This window comes from Prinia subflava, chromosome 3 (genome assembly GCF_021018805.1).
Source record: "Prinia subflava isolate CZ2003 ecotype Zambia chromosome 3, Cam_Psub_1.2, whole genome shotgun sequence".
Classification (NCBI taxonomy): domain Eukaryota; kingdom Metazoa; phylum Chordata; class Aves; order Passeriformes; family Cisticolidae; genus Prinia; species Prinia subflava.
The window spans coordinates 102,599,925-102,616,365 of NC_086249.1; the positions used below are offsets into that span (position 1 = coordinate 102,599,925).

Genomic DNA, 16,441 nt, shown 5'->3' on the forward strand with positions numbered 1-16,441 from the left:
CCCTTTCTGCCAATCCAGCCTCCCAAACAGAACAAGGAAGCTCCTGGAGAGTTGATCCAGATGAGGCCAAGGTCCTGCTGGGTTTTCATGAGCTTTTTCTTTGCTCATGGAATGCCTTTGGGAGCCAGGGAGGAAGCCATGGGGTGTTCCCTGGCTGTGTCTTTGCAAGAAGGAAGGTGATCACCCCAGCACGACTCCAGACACTGCTTTTGGAGCTCATGGCAATGCTGGCACAAGAGTGGAAAGGGCTACTCCAAAGTTTAAGGAAGCTCCAGCCTATTTGCTGCTCCCTTCCCTACTTTACCCAGCCAAGGGTAACAAGATGTCTGTGCTCAGGCCAGTCACAGTTTTCTTGACTATGCCATGAATTTGGGGGGGGATTTGATTCAACTTGTTTCAGTAGCAATCTCTTCCTGGCATAATCTCCTTGTTTAGTAGATGGCAATGTTCCTTTTACACAATAAGCAGAGTGCAGAGTGCAACCCCTCTCCTGCCCACTTGCTCCCCTCCTGCCCCCTGGCTAAATCCACACCTTGGCACCTCTTGGCCCTGCTTGGAGTGGGCACCAGCACCCAAACAGCCCCAGGGGAAATATCAAAGGTGAGGAGTTTGGCTCTTTGAGAAAGACAAGGCAACCTCTCAAGATTAGACTTTCCCCTCCTTTGCATTGACTTTCTCATTGTGATAACAGGTGTCTTGGGTTGCAATATGTAAGCAAAAATGTGTATTCTATTTTCCATCTGTTGAAATTGGTTGGGGAGGTGTTTTTTCTTTTTCTCTTGTATGACCCCTTCCTCATAACTCCAGGGGGGAGAGAGCAGCTGTCTTCTGTTAATGGGCAGCTGTTAAACTCAGCTGGAGCAGTGTTCTTATCTCTTATTTCTTGTCTCTTCCACCATCCTCCCTCCAGGTGATATCTTCTGTTCATGGGTCATCGAGGCTAACTGCAGGGCTGATCCAATTCCATCATCCAGTGGGAGATGCTCCACCCAGGGGAGGAGCCCAGCATTCCCACCTGGATAAACCCTGGCATTCAGAGCCCAGCACAGCCTGTGTGCTCTGCATTCCCACCTGGATAAACCCTGGCATTCAGAGCCCAGCACAGCCTGTGTGCTCTGCATTCCCACCTGGATAAACCCTGGCATTCAGAGCCCAGCACAGCCTGTGTGCACTGCATTCCCACCTGGATAAACCCTGGCATTCAGAGCCCAGCACAGCCTGTGTGCACTGCATTCCCACCTGGATAAACCCTGGCATTCAGAGCCCAGCACAGCCTGTGTGCTCTGCATTCCCACCTGGATAAACCCTGGCATTCAGAGCCCAGCACAGCCTGTGTGCACTGCATTCCCACCTGGATAAACCCTGGCATTCAGAGCCCAGCACAGCCTGTGTGCACTGCATTCCCACCTGGATAAACCCTGGCATTCAGAACACCAGGACAGCCTGTTTCCCCAGGATTCCCAGAGGAAGACCAGACTCATCACCACTGGACCTTCAGAAGGAGACTACACCCTTCTACAGGATCATCTCTCCTATATCAGCACCACATTTGTCACTGCAGGAGGACTTAACTGGACTGCTGTCAACACCTTGACCAACAGGGTGTCAGGTCGTGTTCTGACTCTGACAGTTGTTTCTAGGATTTTTTCTTGTTTCCTTGGTTTTTCTTTTCTTTGCTACCATATTTGTATTTTTAATATTCCTAGTAAAGAACTGTTATTCCTATTCCCAAATCTTTGCCTGAAAGCCCCTAATTGCAAAATTATAATAATTTGGAGGGAGGTGGTTTACATTCTCCATTCTAAGAGAAGCTCCAGCTTTCCCTGGCAGACACCTGTCTTTCCAAAACAAGACAACAGGTAACAAATCACTGCCTGTGTTGTCACTGAGGCGGCTCCTCTCTCAAATCTCCAATTCTCCTGGTCCCCCCTCCCTTTCTCCTCACAGATTAACTCTCACCAAAAGGGAGAATTATCTTCAGATGATGCTGACAGGGGCTCGGCTGACAGGAAGACAAATCAGACGGTGGGCATGAACCACAAATTTGTTATTTCAGCTTGTGTTGCCTGACTTCTGGTAAATTATATTTAGCATTAAAAAATGCTGGTGTGTGTGTGTGTGTTAATGATGGCATGTCAAGAGCACAGTGTCACATTTGCCATTCTGTATCGGAGTAACACATGGGCACCCTGGTGAGGTGAGACCCAGCAGGCAAGGGGTGCTCTTCATCAAAAAACAGCATCAGATGGTTGGAGAATTTGTAGAGCAAACACAGGGACGAGGAAGGGGAAATCACTGGTGAATTAAACTGATCTCAGCCACACATGGGCTCTGAGTAATTGCTTCAGGAAAAAAAATAATTACAAGTATGGTAGTAAGGGAGGGAGATACATGGGTTGGCTGAAAGTCATCTGAAGGATCAAGCTGAGCTCCATGTTTCACAGAGCTCATGTTTAACTTACTTTAACTTTCACATGTTTAACTCACTTCAAACGTTTTAGGACCCGTCCAAAATGATAATTTCCATTAGAGGAAGGCGAAGCAGTCGATGTGGTTGTACCAGTCACTTCCCAGGGTTCAGCAGGAACACACACAGGGCATGTTGCTGATCTTCCACTGAGCTGAGCTGGCTCTGGCACTGGCACAAAACAGATTTTTACATCCTGGCCTCCATCAAAAGGAGCATGGGCAGCAGGTCCAAGAGGAGATTCTCCCCCTCTGCTCTGGTGAGACCTCAGCTGCAGTGCAGTGTCCATTTCTGATGTCCCCAGCATAAGAAGGATGTGGAATGGTTGGAACAATCCAGAGGAGGCCACAGCATTGGTAGGAGGACTGGAGCACCTCCCCTTTGAAGATAGGCTGGGAAAGCTGTGGCTGTTCAGAAAATAAGAGAAGGTTGTGTGGAGACCTCAGAGCACCTTCCAGAGTCTGAAGGGGCTACAGGGAAGATGGAGAGGGACTGCCAGGAATTGTAGTGACAGGACAGAGGGGAATGGGTACAAACTGAAAGATAAATAAGATTTTATCTTCGATATTAGGAGGAAATTCTTTACTGTGACCATGGTGAGGCCCAGGTTTCCCAGAGAAGCTGTGGATGCCCCATCCCTGGAGGTGCTCAAAGCCAGGTTGGATGGGGCCTTGGGCAACCTGGGGTAGTGGAAGGTGTCCCTGCCTGTGGCAGGGGGTTGGGATGAGATGATCTCTAAGGTTCATTCCAACTCCTGAACACTCTGTGATTCTGTGGTTCTCTGGTCCTTACAGGAGAAGACTGAAAGACCTGAGTGTCTGATAACTTCTACACCTTCACACTGAGCACAAGGGAAAAAAGGATCTTCTGAAGTGAATTACTTCAAATAATCACAAAAACACACAGGCTAGAAGTTACTTTTGATGACTGAGGGGGTTTTGGAACATTTTCTAAAATGCAAGAGAAGCAGCAAGACCCTCCCCCTTCTCTCCCCCTCCCCCAGCATCTCTGGGCTGCAATGTGGTAAATTTATGTATGGGCTCATGGGACTTGGCTGTCTGCCACAGCAGGGGCATGAATTCAGTGACCCAGGAGTTCCCTTCACCTCTGTGCTTTGTGTGTGCCTCTGACACAAAAACTGTGATGGCCCTCAGAGCTTGTAAAAATGCTTCTGTTAATCCATTAATAAATTCTGCTTAGTGTCCACAATGCAGGGTCTTAAAAGCTTTGCAGTGCTGGGGTTTTCAGAAGGATATTGTGTCCTGGGCTCAGACAGCAGGAGGCAGCCAAACCTGCAAGAGCCAAAGGTCATTGGTTTCTGCAGGGCCTCAGCATTCCTATATCGACTGCCAGGGAAAAGCTTCCTTGATTCATGGAGACTTTTACAAACTTAAATGGCACTAAGTGGTTACCTTTTGCCTAAGAACTGGGTTTGCTATCTCTGTAAGAAATAACCAGGAACTGGAGAGTGCCAGAATGGTGTAGAGAGGAAAGAGAAACCAGGAAAATGACATTTCTTTCTAAAGAGAGTGCAAATGGGGAAGATGGAAATCAGACAGTTTGCCATTGCTTAAAATGACTTTGAAACAAAAATGCACCAAGAAATTGGAGGTCAGTACCTACCAAGCCAAGAAGGCTTCTTAGGAAAGACATTCAGATCCACTGGTGTCATAAGCTAAGCAAGGTAATAGTATTTTACATATTAATATAATTAATATTTATCATTTATATATTTATCATTATATATACATATATGTTTTATATTTGTATTTATTTCTTATTTATATATTTATTTATATATTTATTTTTTATATATTTATCATTATATATATTTTTATATACTATTGATTACACATATAAAATGTATTTAAATATAAAACATACAGATGTGTGTAATTAATCATATTTTGCTAAGGAGACTATGTTAGAGAACTTTATTTTCTCAGGAAGCCACAAAGGAATTAAAATCCAGAAAAACCAACAATGCTTTTAAGTGCACGTTTTCATAGGGAAGACAATAAACTCCAAACACAACTTTTTTTTCACCTTTAGTTAAAGGTAGAGCATTTTTTTTTCTTTTTTTGTCTTTGTAGTGGCCTTTGCATGTGTGCCCTTCCCTGCCAGACTAATCTGTCTGCTGCCTCTCTGCCGTTCTGCAAAGATAATACATATCCTTGATCCCTCCTTTTGAAAAGCCCTTAGGAAAACACGACTCAAAGGAGGAACAAAAAGCTGCAGCAAAGGACTCAATTTCTAGGTAATTTCTTCTAAATCCTGCTTTCAGTTTATTACCCTGACAAAGAGTCTCTCAGCTGCAGAGCAGAGCCCGACCTCCCGCAGGGGATATACCGAGAATTATCTACCCTGAAATGAAAGTCTGTTGACCTAGGGAAAACATTTCACTAAATAACAGCAGTTGTGAATTGAAGGGGCCTGTGGGGCATTAGACACGGTGTAAAAGCAATTTGAACAGAGTAAGGAAAATAAGTGGAAACGGTTCTGGGTAGGAAGGATAGGTAAGGCATGTAAATGAATGCATTTGTGGGGTGGGTAAATGAAAACATGGTGGCTTTTCCACTGCTGCCCTCTGAAATGGCAACTGCAGAGGGATTCCAGCCCTGACAGAGTCCCACAGCTTCCAAAGGCTTCACCCAGGCAGAGGTGACCTGGCCCCATGTCCTAAGTTGAAAAATGTACCAAAAAAGTGTATTCTGTTTTCATCTGTTGAAGCTGGTTGGGAGATATTGTTCCTTATCTCTTGTAACTCCAGGGGGGGAAGAGGGCAGATCCCTTCTGTTAATGGGACACCTGATAACTCCAGATAAGGCAGGGCCTCCTTATCTCTTCCTGCACCCATCCTCCTCCCAGGGACATCCCCTGTGAATGGGCCATTGAAGGCTCTCACAGGACTGATAACATCACCTCATCCCATTGGGAGATGCTCCACCCAGCGGGAGGAGCCAAAGCCTTTCCACCGGGATAAAACAGCAATCCCAAACCCCAAGGGAGCCTGTTCCCACTGGATTCCCAGAGGATGACTGGACCCTTTCTTGAGGATCATCTCTGCTCCAACAGAGCCACAGCTGTCACTGTGGGAGGACTCACTGCAGGCTGCCTCCAACACCCTGACCAACAGGGTGTCAGGTTTGCATTCTGACTCTGTCAGTGGTCCTTTGTGCTATTGCATTTGTCTTATTTTTAATTTATTTTTATCTTTCTTGTTGTTTGTTCTCTCTCTATTAAATTGTATTTCTGACTTGGAGTCTCACTGGTTTTGCTTTCAAACCAGCACACCCCACCACACTTGCTGCTGTCCAGCAGGACTCACAGATGCTGGGATGCTCCCTGCACCTCCACAGCCTCTCCCCACCTGCAGGGGCCCGATGCAGCACCCTGCATCTCAGACTCTGCATGGCTGTGCCTCTGGATAAACCTGTCCTGGCCAGAAGACTGTTTGCATGGAAAGCCACCAATGCTTGAGCTACAGCAAATTAAAATGAAAAGAAGGAAAAAAAAAATTCTAATCTTGAGTTTATCTTGCCAGCCCACAACCCAGCAGAAACACAGGCCCATTGGAGCTTTGACTAAAGTGATTTTAATGTTAACAAACCAAGGAGCTGGGGTGCTGCCTGATGCTCTCTCTTTGTCTCATTAAGATTAAGAGCAGGAGCAAATAATTGCTGGCATCCCACCTGTTCCTGGACCACAGGAATTAAAGAATTTTTGCTGTTCTGGCGAGAGTTATGTAGGTCCTGTTGCCCTTTCATCCTGTATTCCAGTGATATCCTGGCAGTTTTTATTAAACCACCCCCTCCTCCCCTGCCCAGAGTAAATTGGTTGCTTTCTCCAGGGTGAAGGAGAGTTTCTGAAGGGTGGCATCACAGAGGGGAGAATGGCATGGATCTGCCAGGCTCAGCCTCCATGCTCATAAACTTTCTTTTTAAATCCTGCACAAAACAAAAGGTGATGTGAAATGTGTCGTTGGACTGGGGAATATCTCTGGCAGGGAAATTTTTCAGCTGTTGAATAACAATCTGAGGCAGTGATGGAATTGCTGCTGCCTGAGACATACAAAATGAGGGTGGAAAAAAAGACCTTGACTCTTTTATGAAGTTTCTACAAATCCAGGGCTCAGCTGTGCTGGGCAATGTGAGTTACAGAAGCTCTTGGAAGTGACCAGTGATGTTCACACTCCTCAGATTTTGGGGGCTTCCAAGAACCCTTTTTTTTTCAACCACATTTTATTTTCCCAGATACAGCAGACCTGTGAGAAATAAACCTCTCCATGTGCTAGGTGGGTACCAGAGATTCAACAGCTAATTGCTGACCCTTGATCAGAGCTTTTTTTAAAAAAAACCTAATTTTTAAAAAAGACATTTGAGAAGAGGGTGAGGTTGTGGTGCTGTTACAACACCTCCCTGGCAAAGCTGGTGTAAGAGATGCTTTTATGCCCCACTTGTCCAGATTAAGGACATATGATTGACCCTGTGCAACAGTTTGTACATCCATTGAATCCCCTCAGTTAGAAGGAATAGATATAAATCTTATATTTTGGGGTCGGGTGATGCTGAGGAGCACCTGCCCCAGGAGCCTGTGCCATGGGCAAGCCATGGAGAGAGGAGCAGTGGGAAAGGAGGGGTTTGGGAATGGCAGGACTCTGCCAGGGCAGGGCAGCTGCCCAGGGATGGTGCAGACCCCTGGGTGCTCCTCCAGCCCTGCTTTCTCCGAGCTTGTTGCTGTCCTTGCTGCACATCCTCACATTGGGGTTTGCATGACTCAGCCAGGGATGCGTTGGAAAAGGAATGTCATCATTTTGATCCAGTTAAAAATAACTTATTTGCTGCTTTCTCTCTATCCTGTCTCGTCATCCCTTTCTCCTCCCCCATCCCCCCCTTCTTTCTGTTTTTTCTTTCTTTTTTTTTTCTTGAAGAGAACTATTAGCATATGTTTCGGAGGGTAAATCGTCCCCTGAGTTAAATTAGCACCCGATCAAATGCGTGCAAAGTGCTAATTGAGCTTTGTAAGCAAACCCGACTGCAAACAAGCTTTTCAGACTCCAGCAAGCAGGCATGAAAATTGGTGCCATCCCAAAGGAAGGGGAGCGTTTTCAGACAGCTGCCTTCAGCATCACCCATGACAGGAGTCAGACCACTTCATCCCAGATGAACAAAGGCAGCACACCGGCCAGCACTTCCAAAGTGGGCTGTTGGAATTCTGGAAGCTGAGGATTTCAGGCTTTCTGTGCTAAAAGATACTGACCCTCAAGCAAGGACTGCATTTGACCTGAGGCCATGGAACAGACTTCCAAAATCGAGTGACAGCACTGGGATGGTGGGTGTGTAGTTTGAATAGAAGTGTGTGATATCACAGGGTGTAAAACTTAGAGTTTAAGGCTTTAGTATATAGTAATATATATGAAGCAATATGGAGGATTTAGGGAGTAGGCTAAGTTGTTATTTCCCCTTCTGCTTCATGGTTTTGGGGTTTTTTTTCTAATTGGGTGAAGAGGTCTGCATTGTGTACCTCGGGTGGTCAATTATTGGGTTAAAAGCACAAATAATACAGGTGTCATCTCATCATTGGGTAATCAGCACTTAAAAGACCATGGAAAGAGTTAGAGCCATTTTCTGCCTTGTTGGCTGGAGCTCACAACTTGTGGGACTGTGCTTCACATAAGAATTAATAAACACTGATTCCAAACACAAAACCTGTGTCTCCTGTGCTTTAATCCTGGCTGTAACACAGAAGAACAGAAGATAAAAACCTCAGAGTAGGCAGCTCTTTTGGCCCTGCTGTCCAGTTCCAGAGGACAAACCTTTTCTTGCAGAGAGCAGGTCCTTACCTGTGGTCCCAGGTGTCACACACGTGTATTTCTCATGGTCTGTGTACTCAGGGAGTGTTTCTTCCAGGGATGATGCTGGTTGCTTCTTGCACACTCATCCTCCTGTGAAAAACAAGGTTCACTTTTTTGGTAAAATTTAAAAAATTTAATAAAAAGACAATAGGAGACAGAAATAAAGCAAAGGGTTAAATGACCGGGTGCTTGGCATTCAGCCACCTCTACTATCTTGGAGAAATTCCTTCAATACCTTTTCTATTGCATCAACCTGTTGTATATTCATAGATTAATATGCATATTCATATTTTTCTAAGAACTGTTGGCCCTTCCTTGGGCCCGCCTTTTTAGAGCATGGGTGTTTCTTGGCTGAGGTTTTATTATCACCTCTAGTTTGGGCTGTGGTCTATACTTTTTTCAGGTGGCAGGTGCTGATAATTGGCGTATCAATAACAGGGGTCTTTATCATATATTTACTGGATGTTATCCCAACCAAGCAGTTCAATTGCAAGCATAACTGTATATCAGCTATTCCAACATTTCACTTGCAAGCATAACTATATATCAGTTATTCCACCACCATGTCTAAGTAAAAACATAAAGTCTGTATTCCTACAGCAGAGTTATTTTAACATTATACATTGATCTTAATATTTGTGAAAAGCCAACTTTATAATATGTATTTATAATACTTCCATTCCTGGTGGACTGGGCAGGAGGGTCCATCCCTGGCACTGCAGCAGGAACTGTGAGGAGGACACAGGACAAGGCAGCACAGCCACTTCCCAGACAGGAGCTCACTGGGATGCCCCAAAAATAACACAGCACACTGCCAGGACCCTCCAGCTCTTGGTTTCTAGCAGAACTACACGTCTGCACTTATTTTAAAAAGATATCAGATGGTTTGAGGTAACTGCTGTGGCTTTCTGAGAGGAAAGGTATCAAAGCTTTCAGTCCTTTGACAGTGCAGACACGAGGAGAAAATGGACCCATAGATTTAGGGGCCACTGAGGACAGAGCAGAGATGCTCCAGGAAACAGAAGAGCTGAAGGTTGTTGCTCCCAGAGGAGTGGGACAGCCAGTGGGGATGGCTGAGCCATTTGTTTGGGAAAGAGGAGCAGGAGATCCCCACTGCTGCAGCAAGTGCGTTTTGCTGATATGGCAACTGCTCAAAAGTTGCTGTTTCCTTTCCCCTCCTTGGGCTCCTTCTGAAAAAATTGTGACTTTGTCTTAAAGAGAGAGAGGAAAAAAAAAAACAAAAAAACAAACAAACAAAAAAAAACCCCTCCCCCCCAAGAAGTCTTGGGAATTTTCAATCAAATAACAATTTTAAAAATTGTAATTAGATAGCAAAGCCTTCTCATGGATACCTGTGGCCCTACAGAGGAGCTGCTCTTTGTGCCACCCTCACAGCAGCCAGTCAATATGACAGCGTTGATACTTGTGCCTTTTTTTTTTTTAAGTCATCCCTTCCCTAATTTGATATAATTGCTTTGATAATTAACCAAAACCCGACATTACTTCTCCCCCCTCCAAGCAATCTCCACCTCTGTGCAGGAAGCATGCTAATTTGCCAGAGAGCTACACAGCATTTGCATGTTTTTTCCATCTAATTTGGTAGCCTTGGTGCTTAAAGCAGGTGTGATGCTAATAAGGCAACTTGAGCAATCAGCCCAGGTAGAGATTTGTGGATTGCACAAGGATTTGTCTGGAGTGTCTTTCCATGTCTGCTGCTCAGACTAAATATAGCTGAAGGGAGGAAAGGAGGGAACCTGAGCATGTAATATGGGCTAGGAGGAAGGCCGTGGCATTTGTTTTTTCTGAAAGCCTTTGAACAGAGGGTACCTGTCCCTCAACTCGGCCTGAACATCTTTGTGTTCAAGGAATGACAGGATGTGGCATTCAGTGCCATGGTCTGGTTGATTGTTGGAGTCTAGAACATCCCTCTGGCCACCCTGGAGGGTTTGGAGACCAGACAGGGGGGTCTGGGATCTGTACAGGGGGGTCTGGGATCTGTACAGGGGGGTCAGTTAGACCCACACAGATCCCAGGAGGACACTGACTCTGATTCCTGTCCATGGGAGTGAACACTCACATGCAGGAAGAATCACAAATCCTAAGAATTTAAAATAAGTAGTGGATGGTTTATTATAGAATATAAATATAGAAATTAGGATTCTTAGCATATGGGGCTGAAGAGACAGGATGGAGGAATTAGGGAGTGGCCCCTGTTCTCCTTGTTCTTGCTCTCATCCCCCATTTTGTGCTGAGTTGGGTTTTAGAGATTGGCTTAGAGCAGAACTGACATGTTAGCATAGGTAGTAGGTATTGGTACAATTTTGTAAATAAAAAGTACATTTTGGACGGTGGTTGGGTCAAGGGTACTGTACATAAGGCACGGGGCTCTCTGATCCGCCCAGTCCCCCGCGCGTCCTGCTCTGCTGGGGATGCCTCACAGAGCTGAGAAAGAACTGAGATAAGGTACCCTGCCAGGGAAGTGCCTGGCAGAGCTGAGAAAGAACTAAGATAAGGTTCCCTGCCAGGGAGGCCTGGCAGAGCTGAAAAAGGACTGAGATAATGAAGAATAAACAACCTTGGAAATGTGCACTGGCGGACTCAGCTTGTCATCTCTACCTCTGGTGTGTAACACTTAGGGCAAAGAGAAGACTGAAACCTTATTACCTCTGGGAACAGCAACCCAGAGGAAACTCCCAGGGAACAGCAACCTTGGGAGACCCTTATTACCTTGGGGAACATCAACCTCAAGGAGAATCTCAGGGAAACAATAACCCTGAGAGTTGGTAAGGAGGTGCTCAGTCAAAGGTTGGACTCTGTCTCAGAGGCCTTTTCCAGCCTCACTGGTTCTGTGATTTTGCTCTATGGCTGTGCTCAAGAGTGATGTTTCCAGAGAAACAGAGGGGCCCTGTCCCTGTCTCCTCCTGCCCCTGGTGCTGAGCAAAGCACAGAGAGCAACAGGGCCAGTGGCAGAATAAGGCTGGGAGTTTTGGCATCTGCGGTCTGTGTTCCTCATGGGCCCCACAGACACTGCTATTTACCTCCTTAAAACCCTGACCTGCACCACAGAGATCTTGCAGGAGTTTCCAGCATGTGGAGTTCAGTCCTGCTCTGCTCTGGCAGTACTGGGACGTTCCACCAGCCTCAGCCTGCACAGGTCACCATGGCACAAAGGTTGTTCCTCAGCCTCCTCCAGCCTGGGAGCACCTTGAGCCCTCCCTTCCCTCATTCCTCCTCTCCTCTCCTCCTCTCTGAGCTGTCCAGCCCCACGGGTGAGTGGTCCATGCCCTGGGATGGATGTGGAGCCTCTCCCAGGGGAGGTTTGTGTGCAGCTTCCCTGGCTGAGGGCCTGGGTTCAGGACCTGCCACCCACCCCATTAGCAGGAGCATCCTTTGGGCAGGCAGGGATGTCAGGGCTGTCTGGGCAAATTAAAATCACTTCAGTCTCTGCTGTCACATCAGCTCCTGCTTTGCCTTCTCTCTTTTCCTACTTGGCTCCTTTTGGCAGTGGAGTGCTGAAGTAAGAGAGGCACTACAGAAGTTTTCCAGAAGCAAGGCTTTAGATTGATGTAGGTGGAAACTGCGCTTCTGAGGACAAAGAATTTGATTTTTCCCTGTCATCTCCATTACATTTCATTTGCTGTTGTTTATACAGTTATTTATACTGTTACTATTGCTATTACTATTGCTACTGCCATTGCTTTTTACTATTACTGTTATTATTTTATTCCAACTAAGCTGGGCTATGAGTTGAGAAAGCACTCGAGGATATCTCCTGTCTGCCTGTTGTCACCCCAGGGGTTACAGATGTAGGACTCTGGGTTTGGGGAGGAAAGGGTCTATCTCAAGACACAGAAATGGCTCTTGAAGGTGGTCCTGTTGTGTGGTTTAGGTATTTCTGACCACTGATGATGGTGGGGACATCTGACTCAGCTGCCCAAATGGCCTCTGTGATTCCAGTACTGATGAGGTGGACCAAACCCTGGATGTGGAGCCTACCTTGCACTGCAGTGTTTGCCATCTGGATCTGCACATGGATTGCACCATTTATCAGCAGAGAAAGTCTGAGGGACTGGCTGCTTTCAGACACCCCCTGGGGAAAAACAGCACTTGTGTAAATCAGAAAATGCTCCCACCCTGTATAAAGGTTTGGAGCAGCAGGTCACTCACTTGTCTCCCTGTTCTCTTTTGGACCAGAGCAACAACTCCAAATCAGCTAGGAAGGGACCTTTTTCCACGGAGTTCCTGGCTCTGTGGAGAGCAGGAATAACTGGGGATTTCATGGACAACTCCTTCCCTTCCTGCTGTCTCCTGGGGTGTGCTGGACCAGGGTGTCACGGCCACCACATCCCACACTGCCAGCCCTGCAGACACTCCCACTGCTCCCAGGACTGCTCCAAGGTTAAATCCTCCTTGACTGAAATTTCCTTCCACTCCAAACATTTCCTTGAATTAATAGTTTCTCAACAATAGATAATCAAAACACTTGCCTGTGTTTTATTGTTAAATAAAGCAGGTGAGGGTCAAAAGCAGATAGAAAACAGACTGATTAATGAAAGAGGGTGCTGGGGAGGTTTTTTTTTTACTTTCAACAGATGGAAAAACAATTAATTTTTGGTCTGATTCTGTTGTTTTGATTTATTCTTCATGGGAATCCTTAGAAAGGCTTCCAGCAAGTTGTGGCCCCAGTCAAAAGTGCAGCTGGGAAGGAGGCCACAGCACAGTGCAGGAGGGCCAGCAGAGCTCTCAGGGGAGGAGGAGAGAGGATGGGATGTGTCAGACACTTGAAACAAAGCAGGAACCTCCATTTGTTTCAAACACCTTCTCTAAACAAGGCAGAGGATAGTGGGCAGGGACACAAAAAGAATCTCTCTCTCTTTTCAAATCCTAAGGACTTTTACCTCTATCTGCCCAAATGTCACTTGGAAAGTTTTGTCTCAGCCACATGGCAGATGTCCACAGCAGAGGGTGGCCCACCCTTGGGTGGCTACTGGGAGCTGCCAGCCTCCACCTGAAGTCACACACGTGCTTAGGGTGGGTTGAGGTGCCCAGCATTTCACTTAGAAACCCCAAATGCACATTTTTTGCCTGCCCTGATTTCGGTGGGGAATAAGACACCTGACTATTTCTGAGCACAGGTGCTTTTAAACTGGAAATATTTTTTTTCCAGGTTGCCCCAGCCAAACTCTGTCACCCAGCAGAGTGGGAGCAAGAGAACACAGATCAGGGGCTGCCTGGCTTCTCCAAAAATTGCCTGGCTCTAACTTCTGCCCTTCTTCAGAGGAAAGACAAGCCCTGATTTTACTCTGCCTAAACTCACTGACCTCCACCGAGCTGACCTTGCCCATGACCCTGAGCCAGAGGAGTCTCTGGGCTCTCCCACGTGATGTTTGTGCCCATGAACACCTGCACCAAGTGACCCGTGGCAAACACAGAGTGACAGCAACGTGGTTTGCTCAGCACTGACCCGTGGCCGTGCCCTGCACCCTTCTGAAGAAGGAGGTGGCATTCAGCAGGCAGAAACACCTGTGGATGACCTGGCAGGGCTCTGCAGTGCCAAACCTGGATGGGCAGGGATGGGAACGTGCTGGAATGTGCAGTTCAAGAAGCAGCATCTGCTCCCAGCTCCCAGGGGCTGGTGACAGGAGCTGGGCTGGTGCCCCCGAGGCAGGGTCAGCGCTGTTTTTCTTTCCCAAAGAGCACACAGCTGGCTGGTGAGTTGTCACAGATTTGCAGTACCAGGAATTAGGGGCATTTTTTAATGTGAACACAATGTTATCTCGTTATGTGGGCTCTCAGGGCAGGCACTGTGAGGAGAGCAATGGAAACATCTCTGCCCTCAGGGCAAGGCGATTTTCTAACTGGGACAAGAAAAGGATTGTCCTGGGCCCCAGCCAGGCACAAGGGATTGCTGGCCAAGGGAAGCTTTAGTCCTCTAAAGTCTCTCCAAAAACCCACTGGCAAAGCTGGGTTACACCATGGAGAAGGAAACATCCTCATTTTCAGATGAGCTGCAGCACCCAAAGCTGCACAAAGCACAGGCAGTGGGCTCTGGGACTTGGCCCATCCCTCAGACAGAAAGCTGTGAACCTTCAGCCTGGCTTGACACCAGGTACCTCTCTAAGAACCAGAGAGATTTCTTAAACTTGGCCTAGACTCGTGATTCTCACCTCAGGGTTACTGAACATTTACAAGCCTTTGTAAGGCACCTCAGGGTTAGTAACCAGACCCAAAAACCTGGGGATTCCAGCAGGGCACAGCTCAAAGCAGAAACAAAACCTTCAGCCTGCCCACTGGGAGACTCCCACCAAGACCTAGGGCTGTCCTGTGGAAACGTAATAACTAAAATCCTGTCTATGCTAAAGCCACAATGCAGATAAATTACTTGAGTTGCTCTAAAGAAAGAAAAATATTTTATCCTTTTAAATTAAAATGCTGGGATATATCTTTCCCTATCACTGAAAAGCATCCTACTGTCTATTTTAGTTGGCAGACTTGCTGCCAGAAAGGAAATGAGAGTATTATCCCTAATGAGTCTTCTCATAATGGTAATTTTCCAAAAGAGGTACCAATTCTAGGTTTGTGTCAACAGTCCCACATCTGCAAGACTGGGAATGAACCTTCCAAGCCTGTTACAGTATGCAGGCTCACTCCTCCACAGTCAATGTGGTAGTGTCCTGTCAGAGCAGCAATTCCTGTTTAAATGCTGATACAGATCCTTCCCTGGTGTGTGCAAACACAGCCAAGTCCACGCTGTGCCTCTGCTCTCCTCCAAAGCCACCAGCCTAACCCACACTTCCCCACTTACCTCTCCATTCTTTGCCACATTCAGGCTGCCCCCAGGGATGGAATCCTGCCTCATTTCTGTGAGGCCCCTCCTTTTAAATCATTGGACCACTTGTCTGCCAAAGCCATTTGGGGGAATTACAGCAACATCTCCAGAGGTCTCGCTGGCCTCTGTGGGAAGCACAAACCCACAATGTTCCCCCTCATCTGCAAGAGCGCCAAAGCATCCACCTGCCTCCTTCTGGATCTTGGCAGAATAGAGCTCTGATCAAATATCCCTCTGGTTTCAGGCTTTGAAGGACCAAGACTGATCTCCTTTGAAGCCTGGTTCCAGGAATGGCTGGGATGTGTCACAGGTCTTTGATCCTTGCACCACGTGCCAGGTGAGGTGGTGTGCTGGTTTTGGCTGGGGTAGAGTTAATTTTCACCACAGTGGGGGATGTGGGGCTCCATTTGGGCTTATTCGCCAGCTGGAGCTAAACCACAAAAAGTGAAAAATGAAGAACAGAAGTCTGCAAATCACTTCCACTGCTTTCAATTCGTGTTTGGTAAGATTTTTACAAAACCATCTCTGCGCTGGCCTTTGCACAAGAAGGCTGTGTTCAGCTGAATGCCCCATTGGCTCAGCTGGTCTAGGTTTGATCCTTTTCTCCATTTCTAAAGTGTGTGTGTTTAAAATTTAAGAAATTCTTGGGGGATACCGGGAAATTTGGAGGTCCTATAAAACCCCATGTGGAGAAGGATGTCTGAAATATGAGAACATAATGTAATGATAAAGGTGTGCAGCTGAACAGGGCCAGGATTTTAACAGACCTGAAGCAGAAATTCCAGCCTTGGAATACACAATGTAATGATAAAGGTGTGCAGCTGAACAGGGCAGGATTTTAACAGACCTGAAGCAGAAATTCCAGCCTTGGAATACACACTGAGCATACATTCCATTGGCTTGTTTATCCCAGTGTGCAAAGACCTAACCCATACTGCCCCCTCGCTCTGCCTTGGTTTCCCAGGAGCTTGTCTCCAAGTCTTCACTCAGAAAATGCTGAGCCAGCCTCAGACCAAAGAGGGAAGGCACCTCTCCTATGGGAATCTCTGCTTTAAATTTCCAAAAGAAGATAGATTCAAGAAAAAAAAAGTGGAAGCCCAGAGTCAGGCTCTCCATAGGGATGAGAATCCCAGACCAAGGGGCTGCACAGGGGTTCCAGATCCACCCTTGCCAACACTGCACTGGCTGTGCACATGTCTGGAAAATGCTCTCAGGGACTGGTGGGATTCTTGGGGCTGTCCCATGCAGGGCCAGGAGCTGGGCTGTGGTGATTCCTGTGGGTCCCTTCCAG

The 16,441-nt window shown here is 46.8% G+C and overlaps 1 long non-coding RNA gene across 3 annotated transcripts in view; it reads right to left on the reverse strand.

Annotated features, from left to right (window-relative positions):
- Positions 1–15,450, reverse strand: part of LOC134548693 (uncharacterized) — a 29,069-nt gene extending 13,619 nt beyond the window's left edge. The window contains exons 1-3 of one of the 3 annotated variants that reach the window (XR_010079869.1): positions 15,127–15,437; positions 8,310–8,411; positions 1,012–2,874 (exon numbers count right to left, since the gene is read on the reverse strand). This is a non-coding gene — a long non-coding RNA (uncharacterized LOC134548693). Of the gene's footprint in view, positions 1–1,011; positions 2,875–8,309; positions 8,412–15,126 lie in introns of those variants that run through there. The other 2 variants (XR_010079870.1, XR_010079871.1) reach the window with 2 other exon arrangements.
- Between the last annotated feature and the right edge of the window lie 991 nt (positions 15,451–16,441).